The following is a 14,052-nucleotide window of genomic DNA, read 5'->3' on the forward strand; positions in this document are numbered from 1 at the left end:
CAATCAGTAACCATCACTGTATTTGGAAAATTGGGAAACAGAAATAAGGAATAAGTAACCATTTCTTATTTTTTGGGAAACCGTGTTTCAGAAATAATAAACTATGTACATGTTCTTTGTTGAAAATCTGAAACCAGGAATAAGTGTCTATTACTTATTTCGTGTAAAACAGGGACAAATATAAAAAATTGTAATCATTACTTATTGAAAGAAAATGGAAATAAGGAATGAGAAACCATTACTTATTGATCAAAAGACATCAATCAGACATAAAACACAAGTAAACATTAACAAGAAATATGTATCCATAATTCATTTATTGAGAAATCTTGAAAAAAAATTAAATATTGAATCATTACTTATTTTGAGAAATCACAAATAAGTAACACGTAAGCATTACTTAATTTTTGAAACGTAAGCAATAAGAAATAAGGAATTAGTAACCATTACTCATTTTTTTAATAAATAAGGAATAAGGAATCAACTTCACGGAGGTGTCTGATAAGCTGACAATGCGTTGATCTTGGACGTGAGCCTCCGCGTCTGCAGCCTACAGCAAAAAAAGTGAGCTGCACTGCCGAGACTGGCACACAAATGCCTGGAGACTGGAGAATGCGGGCATCAATCCCGCTACCTCTCACATGCTAAGCGAGCACTCTACCACCTGAGCTAATTCCCCTGCCCTCAGATGTAAAGCCCACTTCTTCAGTCTTTACATGGAACGTCGAGAGTAAGTTCGTTCCTGTGCTTCAGGCAAGCTTGCATCCAACTGTGGACAACTTACTTTCCACTGTGACAGCCACTATGCCACAATACAAAAAGGATTGTCAGGAGCAAAACTTTCAAACTGACAGAAAACTTCAAGGCCTGTCGTGTGACTTGATTTACATGAGCTACAGAAATGTTCTTGAACATATGTATATAACTAAGGATTCATTGAGGTCGGCGTAGCGCATTCGCCTTTCTGAAACATGAAGGGCCAGGGCTCTCCCTTGTTGACGACTGCGTGGCCTAATGGATAAGGCGTCTGACTTCGGATCAGAAGATTGAGGGTTCTAGTCCCTTCGTGGTCGTCTTATATGTTACGATGACGAAGTTGTGTCTCTCTCCTTTCTGGAGACGTTTAGAAGGGCCACTTGGTGTTCTAATGTTGCAGACAGCAGTGCTATGTTTGATAACCCTACCACAAACAGGTGATGCCCTGCACCCTGTATAGGGGTTATTCTTCACCAGCGAAATAATCCTTCTGTCTTCTGCCACAGTTGTTTTCTGTTGCCTTTTGGTGTCCTGAGCTCACCAGTGCGTTATTTCTTTTGAAGAAGTTGCCAAATAGTAGATTTTTCCACAGCCAATGTTTTTGCTATGTCTCTGACCGGTTTGTTTTGATTTCTAAGGCAAAACTGAAGACAAAACGCCACAAGAACAAAGAGGCACTACTAAAGACAGCTGAAGGCCTTGCAGAGCATCACCAGGGACTAAACCCAGCATCTGGTGATGGCTATGGGTTCCACACTTCAACATTCATTGACTGCAAAGGATCTGCAACCAAGTATTGAAACTAACAATTTAATTCAGGATTATGTTACTTTGTCCAAATACTTTTGAGCACCTAAAATTGGGGGGACACATATAGAAATGGATGTTAGTACCCTCAAATTAAAGATGAAAGACTACACTTAAAGAATATCTGGATTGTTTCGTTTGAAATCCATTGTGGTGTTGTACAGATCCAAAATGATGACAATTGTGTCACTGTCCAAATATTCATGGATCTAATTGTAGGTATGTTTTTCTTTTAAAATAGATTTTCTTTGTCTTTTAATGTTTATTCTTTTAAATGTACAATCAGTATCCTGTATTATGTTTTGTACTTAATCTATGTTACCTTCAGTCCTTTGCTGTAAATGCTTTGGCAATACTTGCATAACCTCGCCATGCCAATACAGCCCTTCTGAATTAGAATTTGACAAAACCGTATTCAATTATAATAATATTTGTTGTCAATGTAAATATATGACAAAATAAACCATTACTGTTACTATGATTATGATGCAGCTGTGTTGATTATTATTCTGGACTGACAACTGAAAGGTTGTTGGTTCAAAATCCTGTGTAGAGCACACTTTTACCAGATTGGGCGTTTTGCTCCATATTACCCAGTGAGACCATGCTAATATAATTTGCGTAACACACCGTACATATTGGGACAATGTAATAATTTCAGGCTAGTTGGTCATTAAGAAAAAGTGAAATAAAACGTACAGCCCTTTACATACATTAAAAATACTAGTATTATTATTGTTATAATCAAGCCTAATGATAACAAATAATAAGCGGAGGAAAATAAACTAATGTGTGTAAGTAATTACAGTACTGTATCTACATGTGCCAGTGAGCATGCATGATGAATTAAAACAGACATAAATTAACAAACTGTAGCTTATCTAATAATGACATAAACATCATACCGGTGTCTAGTATTATTATTATTATTATTATTATTATTATTATTATTACTGTGATTATTATGATGATGATGATGATGATTATTATTTTTATTATTATTATTATTATTATTATTATTATTATTATTATTATTATTATTACTGTGATTATTATTATGATGATGAGTATTATTATTATACCAGACAGGTATGAGATGGCTTATCAATGTAGTACACCAAGTAAAAAATAGGTTCAACACCATATATAATTTGTTTACGGAAAATTAATATATTTTCAAATAGTAGCGTAATATTCATCGTGGTACTCATCTGAAACTGAAAACAAAAAACAACATATCTTTATATAAAGCATAACATGCTTACATGAAGTGTAAGAGGAACTGGCTGTGTTGTAATCCGGTCGTTTTTATTTTACTCCTGGAATTGCAAAGTCTTCTTGCAATTCCTTAGGTGTGGTTTTTTTTCCACGAGACCATTTTGTAACTAATTCTGTATCCTCCTCCATGTTCAAGAATAGGTCGTACAGAAGTAGAAAGTGTCAAGACGTGTGGAAAGTCAATGAATGAGTCTACAGCATGCATGTCATGTAAATAGACTACAAACAAATTGGCGATTTTACTAAAGCTTAATGGAAGACATCATGTTACATGTAGCTTTATTGCTAACCGTGAAAAATAAACATCATTTCCATAACATTTCCACAAACTTCAGGAAGGAGTATTTCATTTATGTGTAGAAACGTACGCTTCTTATAAATGTATTAGCAACAGGGACATGGAAATAAGTTAGCATTCCTTATGTTTTGACAACCGGGAAACAAAGAAGAAACAATTCCTTGTTTTCTGAGAACTAAAAACTGAAATAAGTAACCATTCCTTATTTTCTGAGTTCCAGGAATCAAACAAGGAATAAGTAACCATTGCTTGTTTCTTCATGAGTCTAGAAACAGAAACAAATACTTATTTCATTAAGAAAACAGGCAAACTGAAAAAGTAACCAACAACAAAACGTAGCAATCAGTAACCATCACTGTATTTGGAAAATTGGGAAACAGAAATAAGGAATAAGTAACCATTTCTTATTTTTTGGGAAACCGTGTTTCAGAAATAATAAACTATGTACATGTTCTTTGTTGAAAATCTGAAACCAGGAATAAGTGTCTATTACTTATTTCGTGTAAAACAGGGACAAATATAAAAAATTGTAATCATTACTTATTGAAAGAAAATGGAAATAAGGAATTAGAAACCATTACTTATTGATCAAAAGACATCAATCAGACATAAAACACAAGTAAACATTAACAAGAAATATGTATCCATAATTCATTTATTGAGAAATCTTGAAAAAAAATGAAATATTGAATCATTACTTATTTTGAGAAATCACAAATAAGTAACACATAAGCATTACTTAATTTTTGAAACGTAAGCAATAAGAAATAAGGAATTAGTAACCATTACTCATTTTTTTAATAAATAAGGAATAAGGAATCAACTTCACGGAGGTGTCTGATAAGCTGACAATGCGTTGATCTTGGACGTGAGCCTCCGCGTCTGCAGCCTACAGCAAAAAAAGTGAGCTGCACTGCCGAGACTGGCACACAAATGCCTGGAAACTGGAGAATGCGGGCATCAATCCCGCTACCTCTCATATGCTAAGCAAGCACTCTACCACCTGAGCTAATTCCCCTGCCCTCAGATGTAAAGCCCACTTCTTCAGTCTCTACATGGAACGTCGAGAGTAAGTTCGTTCCTGTGCTTCAGGCAAGCTTGCATCCAACTGTGGACAACTTACTTTCCACTGTGACAGCCACTATGCCACAATACAAAAAGGATTGTCAGGAGCAAAACTTTCAAACTGACAGAAAACTTCAAGGCCTGTCGTGTGACTTGATTTACATGAGCTACAGAAATGTTCTTGAACATATGTAAATAACTAAGGATTCATTGAGGTCGGCGTAGCGCATTCGCCTTTCTGAAACATGAAGGGCCAGGGCTCTCCCTTGTTGACGACTGCGTGGCCTAATGGATAAGGCGTCTGACTTCGGATCAGAAGATTGAGGGTTCTAGTCCCTTCGTGGTCGTCTTATATGTTACGATGACGAAGTTGTGTCTCTCTCCTTTCTGGAGACGTTTAGAAGGGCCACTTGGTGTTCTAATGTTGCAGACAGCAGTGCTATGTTTGATAACCCTACCACAAACAGGTGATGCCCTGCACCCTGTATAGGGGTTATTCTTCACCAGCGAAATAATCCTTCTGTCTTCTGCCACAGTTGTTTTCTGTTGCCTTTTGGTGTCCTGAGCTCACCAGTGCGTTATTTCTTTTGAAGAAGTTGCCAAATAGTAGATTTTTCCACAGCCAATGTTTTTGCTATGTCTCTGACCGGTTTGTTTTGATTTCTAAGGCAAAACTGAAGACAAAACGCCACAAGAACAAAGAGGCACTACTAAAGACAGCTGAAGGCCTTGCAGAGCATCACCAGGGACTAAACCCAGCATCTGGTGATGGCTATGGGTTCCACACTTCAACATTCATTGACTGCAAAGGATCTGCAACCAAGTATTGAAACTAACAATTTAATTCAGGATTATGTTACTTTGTCCAAATACTTTTGAGCACCTAAAATTGGGGGGACACATATAGAAATGGATGTTAGTACCCTCAAATTAAAGATGAAAGACTACACTTAAAGAATATCTGGATTGTTTCCTTTGAAATCCATTGTGGTGTTGTACAGATCCAAAATGATGACAATTGTGTCACTGTCCAAATATTCATGGATCTAATTGTAGGTATGTTTTTCTTTTAAAATAGATTTTCTTTGTCTTTTAATGTTTATTCTTTTAAATGTACAATCAGTATCCTGTATTATGTTTTGTACTTAATCTATGTTACCTTCAGTCCTTTGCTGTAAATGCTTTGGCAATACTTGCATAACCTCGCCATGCCAATACAGCCCTTCTGAATTAGAATTTGACAAAACCGTATTCAATTATAATAATATTTGTTGTCAATGTAAATATATGACAAAATAAACCATTACTGTTACTATGATTATGATGCAGCTGTGTTGATTATTATTCTGGACTGACAACTGAAAGGTTGTTGGTTCAAAATCCTGTGTAGAGCACACTTTTACCAGATTGGGCGTTTTGCTCCATATTACCCAGTGAGACCATGCTAATATAATTTGCGTAACACACCGTACATATTGGGACAATGTAATAATTTCAGGCTAGTTGGTCATTAAGAAAAAGTGAAATAAAACGTACAGCCCTTTACATACATTAAAAATACTAGTATTATTATTGTTATAATCAAGCCTAATGATAACAAATAATAAGCGGAGGAAAATAAACTAATGTGTGTAAGTAATTACAGTACTGTATCTACATGTGCCAGTGAGCATGCATGATTAATTAAAACAGACATAAATTAACAAACTGTAGCTTATCTAATAATGACATAAACATCATACCGGTGTCTAGTATTATTATTATTATTATTATTATTATTATTATTATTATTATTATTATTATTATTATTACTGTGATTATTATTATGATGATGAGTATTATTATTATACCAGACAGGTATGAGATGGCTTATCAATGTAGTACACCAAGTAAAAAATAGGTTCAACACCATATATAATTTGTTTACGGAAAATTAATATATTTTCAAATAGTAGCGTAATATTCATTGTGGTACTCATCTGAAACTGAAAACAAAAAACAACATATCTTTATATAAAGCATAACATGCTTACATGAAGTGTAAGAGGAACTGGCTGTGTTGTAATCCGGTCGTTTTTATTTTACTCCTGGAATTGCAAAGTCTTCTTGCAATTCCTTAGGTGTGGTTTTTTTTCCACGAGACCATTTTGTAACTAATTCTGTATCCTCCTCCATGTTCAAGAATAGGTCGTACAGAAGTAGAAAGTGTCAAGACGTGTGGAAAGTCAATGAATGAGTCTACAGTATGCATGTCATGTAAATAGACTACAAACAAATTGGCGATTTTACTAAAGCTTAATGGAAGACATCATGTTACATGTAGCTTTATTGCTAACCGTGAAAAATAAACGTCATTTCCATAACATTTCCACAAACTTCAGGAAGGAGTATTTCATTTATGTGTAGAAACGTACGCTTCTTATAAATGTATTAGCAACAGGGAAATGAAAATAAGTTAGCATTCCTTATGTTTTGACAACCGGGAAACAAAGAAGAAACAATTCCTTGTTTTCTGAGAACTAAAAACTGAAATAAGTAACCATTCCTTATTTTCTGAGTTCCAGGAATCAAACAAGGAATAAGTAACCATTGCTTGTTTCTTCATGAGTCTAGAAACAGAAAAAAATACTTATTTTATTAAGAAAACAGGCAAACTGAAAAAGTAACCAACAACAAAACGTAGCAATCAGTAACCATCACTGTATTTGGAAAATTGGGAAACAGAAATAAGGAATAAGTAACCATTTCTTATTTTTTGGGAAACCGTGTTTTAGAAATAATAAACTATGTACATGTTCTTTGTTGAAAATCTGAAACCAGGAATAAGTGTCTATTACTTATTTCGTGTAAAACAGGGACAAATATAAAAAATTGTAATCATTACTTATTGAAAGAAAATGGAAATAAGGAATGAGAAACCATTACTTATTGATCAAAAGACATCAATCAGACATAAAACACAAGTAAACATTAACAAGAAATATGTATCCATAATTCATTTATTGAGAAATCTTGAAAAAAAATGAAATATTGAATCATTACTTATTTTGAGAAATCACAAATAAGTAACACGTAAGCATTACTTAATTTTTGAAACGTAAGCAATAAGAAATAAGGAATTAGTAACCATTACTAATTTTTTTAATAAATAAGGAATAAGGAATCAACTTCACGGAGGTGTCTGATAAGCTGACAATGCGTTGATCTTGGACGTGAGCCTCCGCGTCTGCAGCCTACAGCAAAAAAAGTGAGCTGCACTGCCGAGACTGGCACACAAATGCCTGGAGACTGGAGAATGCGGGAATCAATCCCACTACCTCTCACATGCTAAGCGAGCACTCTACCACCTGAGCTAATTCCCCTGCCTCAGATGTAAAGCCCACTTCTTCAGTCTTTACATGGAACGTCGAGAGTAAGTTCGTTCCTGTGCTCAGGCAAGCTTGCATCCAACTGTGGACAACTTACTTTCCACTGTGACAGCCACTATGCCACAATACAAAAAGGATTGTCAGGAGCAAAACTTTCAAACTGACAGAAAACTTCAAGGCCTGTCGTGTGACTTGATTTACATGAGCTACAGAAATGTTCTTGAACATATGTATATAACTAAGGATTCATTGAGGTCGGCGTAGCGCATTCGCCTTTCTGAAACATGAAGGGCCAGGGCTCTACCTTGTTGACGACTGCGTGTCCTAATGGATAAGGCGTCTGACTTCGGATCAGAAGATTGAGAGTTCCAGTCCCTTCGTGGTCGTCTTATATGTTACGATGACGAAGTTGTGTCTCTCTCCTTTCTGGAGACGTTTAGAAGGGCCACTTGGTGTTCTAATGTTGCAGACAGCAGTGCTATGTTTGATAACCCTACCACAAACAGGTGATGCCCTGCACCCTGTATAGGGGTTATTCTTCACCAGCGAAATAATCCTTCTGTCTTCTGCCACAGTTGTTTTCCATTGCCTTTTGGTGTCCTGAGCTCACCAGTGCGTTATTTCTTTTGAAGAAGTTGCCAAATACTAGATTTTTCCACAGCCAATGTTTTTGCTATCTCTCTGACCGGTTTGTTTTGATTTCTAAGGCAAAACTGAAGACAAAACGCCACAAGAACAAAGAGGCACTACTAAAGACAGCTGAAGGCCTTGCAGAGCATCACCAGGGACTAAACCCAGCATCTGGTGATGGCTATGGGTTCCACACTTCAACATTCATTGACTGCAAAGGATCTGCAACCAAGTATTGAAACTAACAATTTAATTCAGGATTATGTTACTTTGTCCAAATACTTTTGAGCACCTAAAATTGGGGGGACACATATAGAAATGGATGTTAGTACCCTCAAATTAAAGATGAAAGACTACACTTAAAGAATATCTGGATTGTTTCGTTTGAAATCCATTGTGGTGTTGTACAGATCCAAAATGATGACAATTGTGTCACTGTCCAAATATTCATGGATCTAATTGTAGGTATGTTTTTCTTTTAAAATAGATTTTCTTTGTCTTTTAATGTTTATTCTTTTAAATGTACAATCAGTATCCTGTATTATGTTTTGTACTTAATCTATGTTACCTTCAGTCCTTTGCTGTAAATGCTTTGGCAATACTTGCATAACCTCGCCATGCCAATACAGCCCTTCTGAATTAGAATTTGACAAAACCGTATTCAATTATAATAATATTTGTTGTCAATGTAAATATATGACAAAATAAACCATTACTGTTACTATGATTATGATGCAGCTGTGTTGATTATTATTCTGGACTGACAACTGAAAGGTTGTTGGTTCAAAATCCTGTGTAGAGCACACTTTTACCAGATTGGGCGTTTTGCTCCATATTACCCAGTGAGACCATGCTAATATAATTTGCGTAACACACCGTACATATTGGGACAATGTAATAATTTCAGGCTAGTTGGTCATTAAGAAAAAGTGAAATAAAACGTACAGCCCTTTACATAAATTAAAAATACTAGTATTATTATTGTTATAATCAAGCCTAATGATAACAAATAATAAGCGGAGGAAAATAAACTAATGTGTGTAAGTAATTACAGTACTGTATCTACATGTGCCAGTGAGCATGCATGATTAATTAAAACAGACATAAATTAACAAACTGTAGCTTATCTAATAATGACATAAACATCATACCGGTGTCTAGTATTATTATTATTATTATTATTATTATTATTATTATTATTATTACTGTGATTATTATTATGATGATGAGTATTATTATTATACCAGACAGGTATGAGATGGCTTATCAATGTAGTACACCAAGTAAAAAATAGGTTCAACACCATATATAATTTGTTTACGGAAAATTAATATATTTTCAAATAGTAGCGTAATATTCATTGTGGTACTCATCTGAAACTGAAAACAAAAAACAACATATCTTTATATAAAGCATAACATGCTTACATGAAGTGTAAGAGGAACTGGCTGTGTTGTAATCCGGTCGTTTTTATTTTACTCCTGGAATTGCAAAGTCTTCTTGCAATTCCTTAGGTGTGTTTTTTTTTCCACGAGACCATTTTGTAACTAATTCTGTATCCTCCTCCATGTTCAAGAATAGGTCGTACAGAAGTAGAAAGTGTCAAGACGTGTGGAAAGTCAATGAATGAGTCTACAGTATGCATGTCATGTAAATAGACTACAAACAAATTGGCGATTTTACTAAAGCTTAATGGAAGACATCATGTTACATGTAGCTTTATTGCTAACCGTGAAAAATAAACGTAATTTCCATAACATTTCCACAAACTTCAGGAAGGAGTATTTCATTTATGTGTAGAAACGTACGCTTCTTATAAATGTATTAGCAACAGGGAAATGGAAATAAGTTAGCATTCCTTATGTTTTGACAACCGGGAAACAAAGAAGAAACAATTCCTTGTTTTCTGAGAACTAAAAACTGAAATAAGTAACCATTCCTTATTTTCTGAGTTCCAGGAATCAAACAAGGAATAAGTAACCATTGCTTGTTTCTTCATGAGTCTAGAAACAGAAAAAAATACTTATTTTATTAAGAAAACAGGCAAACTGAAAAAGTAACCAACAACAAAACGTAGCAATCAGTAACCATCACTGTATTTGGAAAATTGGGAAACAGAAATAAGGAATAAGTAACCATTTCTTATTTTTTGGGAAACCGTGTTTCAGAAATAATAAACTATGTACATGTTCTTTGTTGAAAATCTGAAACCAGGAATAAGTGTCTATTACTTATTTCGTGTAAAACAGGGACAAATATAAAAAATTGTAATCATTACTTATTGAAAGAAAATGGAAATAAGGAATGAGAAACCATTACTTATTGATCAAAAGACATCAATCAGACATAAAACACTAGTAAACATTAACAAGAAATATGTATCCATAATTCATTTATTGAGAAATCTTGAAAAAAAATGAAATATTGAATCATTACTTATTTTGAGAAATCACAAATAAGTAACACGTAAGCATTACTTAATTTTTGAAACGTAAGCAATAAGAAATAAGGAATTAGTAACCATTACTCATTTTTTTAATAAATAAGGAATAAGGAATCAACTTCACGGAGGTGTCTGATAAGCTGACAATGCGTTGATCTTGGACGTGAGCCTCTGCGTCTGCAGCCTACAGCGAAAAAAGTGAGCTGCACTGCCGAGACTGGCACACAAATGCCTGGAGACTGGAGAATGCGGGCATCAATCCCGCTACCTCTCACATGCTAAGCGAGCACTCTACCACCTGAGCTAATTCCCCTGCCCTCAGATGTGAAGCCCACTTCTTCAGTCTTTACATGGAACGTCGAGAGTAAGTTCGTTCCTGTGCTCAGGCAAGCTTGCATCCAACTGTGGACAACTTACTTTCCACTGTGACAGCCACTATGCCACAATACAAAAAGGATTGTCAGGAGCAAAACTTTCAAACTGACAGAAAACTTCAAGGCCTGTCGTGTGACTTGATTTACATGAGCTACAGAAATGTTCTTGAACATATGTATATAACTAAGGATTCATTGAGGTCGGCGTAGCGCATTCGCCTTTCTGAAACATGAAGGGCCAGGGCTCTCCCTTGTTGACGACTGCGTGGCCTAATGGATAAGGCGTCTGACTTCGGATCAGAAGATTGAGGGTTCGAGTCCCTTCGTGGTCGTCTTATATGTTACGATGACGAAGTTGTGTCTCTCTCCTTTCTGGAGACGTTTAGAAGGGCGACTTGGTGTTCTAATGTTGCAGACAGCAGTGCTATGTTTGATAACCCTACCACAAACAGGTGATGCCCTGCACCCTGTATAGGGGTTATTCTTCACCAGTGAAATAATCCTTCTGCCACAGTTGTTTTCCGTTGCCTTTTGGTGTCCTGAGCTCACCAGTGCGTTATTTCTTTTGAAGAAGTTGCCAAATAGTAGATTTTTCCACAGCCAATGTTTTTGCTATCTCTCTGACCGGTTTGTTTTGATTTCTAAGGCAAAACTGAAGACAAAACGCCACAAGAACAAAGAGGCACTACTAAAGACAGCTGAAGGCCTTGCAGAGCATCACCAGGGACTAAACCCAGCATCTGGTGATGGCTATGGGTTCCACACTTCAACATTCATTGACTGCAATGGATCTGCAACCAAGTATTGAAACTAACAATTTAATTCAGGATTATGTTACTTTGTCCAAATACTTTTGAGCACCTAAAATTGGGGGGACACATATAGAAATGGATGTTAGTACCCTCAAATTAAAGATGAAAGACTACACTTAAAGAATATCTGGATTGTTTCGTTTGAAATCCATTGTGGTGTTGTACAGATCCAAAATGATGACAATTGTGTCACTGTCCAAATATTCATGGATCTAATTGTAGGTATGTTTTTCTTTTAAAATAGATTTTCTTTGTCTTTTAATGTTTATTCTTTTAAATGTACAATCAGTATCCTGTATTATGTTTTGTACTTAATCTATGTTACCTTCAGTCCTTTGCTGTAAATGCTTTGGCAATACTTGCATAACCTCGCCATGCCAATACAGCCCTTCTGAATTAGAATTTGACAAAACCGTATTCAATTATAATAATATTTGTTGTCAATGTAAATATATGACAAAATAAACCATTACTGTTACTATGATTATGATGCAGCTGTGTTGATTATTATTCTGGACTGACAACTGAAAGGTTGTTGGTTCAAAATCCTGTGTAGAGCACACTTTTACCAGATTGGGCGTTTTGCTCCATATTACCCAGTGAGACCATGCTAATATAATTTGCGTAACACACCGTACATATTGGGACAATGTAATAATTTCAGGCTAGTTGGTCATTAAGAAAAAGTGAAATAAAACGTACAGCCCTTTACATAAATTAAAAATACTAGTATTATTATTGTTATAATCAAGCCTAATGATAACAAATAATAAGCAGAGGAAAATAAACTAATGTGTGTAAGTAATTACAGTACTGTATCTACATGTGCCAGTGAGCATGCATGATTAATTAAAACAGACATAAATTAACAAACTGTAGCTTATCTAATAATGACATAAACATCATACCGGTGTCTAGTATTATTATTATTATTATTATTATTATTATTATTATTACTGTGATTATTATGATGATGATGATGATGATTATTATTATTATTATTATTATTATTATTATTATTATTATTATTATTATTATTATTATTATTATTATTATTATTACTGTGATTATTATTATGATGATGAGTATTATTATTATACCAGACAGGTATGAGATGGCTTATCAATGTAGTACACCAAGTAAAAAATAGGTTCAACACCATATATAATTTGTTTACGGAAAATTAATATATTTTCAAATAGTAGCGTAATATTCATCGTGGTACTCACCTGAAACTGAAAACAAAAAACAACATATATTTATATAAAGCATAACATGCTTACATGAAGTGTAAGAGGAACTGGCTGTGTTGTAATCCGGTCATTTTTATTTTACTCCTGGAATTGCAAAGTCTTCTTGCAATTCCTTAGGTGTGTTTTTTTTTCCACGATACCATTTTGTAACTAATTCTGTATCCTCCTCCATGTTCAAGAATAGGTCGTACAGAAGTAGAAAGTGTCAACACGTGTGGAAAGTCAATGAATGAGTCTACAGCATGCATGTCATGTAAATAGACTACAAACAAATTGGCGATTTTACTAAAGCTTAATGGAAGACATCATGTTACATGTAGCTTTATAGCTAACCGTGAAAAATAAATGTCATTTCCATAACATTTCCACAAACTTCAGGAAGGAGTATTTCATTTATGTGTAGAAACGTACGCTTTTTATAAATGTATTAACAACAGGGAAATGGAAATAAGTTAGCATTCCTTATGTTTTGACAACCGGGAAACAAAGAAGAAACAATTCCTTGTTTTCTGAGAACTAATAACTGAAATAAGTAACCATTCCTTATTTTCTGAGTTCCAGGAATCAAACAAGGAATAAGTAACCATTGCTTGTTTCTTCATGAGTCTAGAAACAGAAAAAAATACTTATTTCATTAAGAAAACAGGCAAACTGAAAAAGTAACCAACAACAAAACGTAGCAATCAGTAACCATCACTGTATTTGGAAAATTGGGAAACAGAAATAAGGAATAAGTAACCATTTCTTATTTTTTGGGAAACCGTGTTTCAGAAATAATAAACTATGTACATGTTCTTTGTTGAAAATCTGAAACCAGGAATAAGTGTCTATTACTTATTTCGTGTAAAACAGGGACAAATATAAAAAATTGTAATCATTACTTATTGAAAGAAAATGGAAATAAGGAATGAGAAACCATTACTTATTGATCAAAAGACATCAATCAGACATAAAACACAAGTAAACAT

The 14,052-nt window shown here is 34.7% G+C and overlaps 3 non-coding genes across 3 annotated transcripts; all 3 read left to right on the forward strand.

Moving 5' to 3' along the window:
* Positions 1-1,000: 1,000 nt before the first annotated feature.
* Positions 1,001-1,073, forward strand: trnar-ucg (transfer RNA arginine (anticodon UCG)). Its single transcript has one exon. It is a non-coding gene; the product is annotated as a tRNA-Arg (tRNA).
* A 3,405-nt stretch (positions 1,074-4,478) lies between these two features.
* On the forward strand, positions 4,479-4,551 carry trnar-ucg (transfer RNA arginine (anticodon UCG)). Its single transcript has one exon. It is a non-coding gene; the product is annotated as a tRNA-Arg (tRNA).
* A 6,727-nt stretch (positions 4,552-11,278) lies between these two features.
* On the forward strand, positions 11,279-11,351 carry trnar-ucg (transfer RNA arginine (anticodon UCG)). Its single transcript has one exon. It is a non-coding gene; the product is annotated as a tRNA-Arg (tRNA).
* Positions 11,352-14,052: the final 2,701 nt, after the last annotated feature.

Source organism: Amia ocellicauda, chromosome 14 (assembly GCF_036373705.1).
Source record: "Amia ocellicauda isolate fAmiCal2 chromosome 14, fAmiCal2.hap1, whole genome shotgun sequence".
Taxonomy (NCBI): Eukaryota; Metazoa; Chordata; class Actinopteri; order Amiiformes; family Amiidae; genus Amia; species Amia ocellicauda.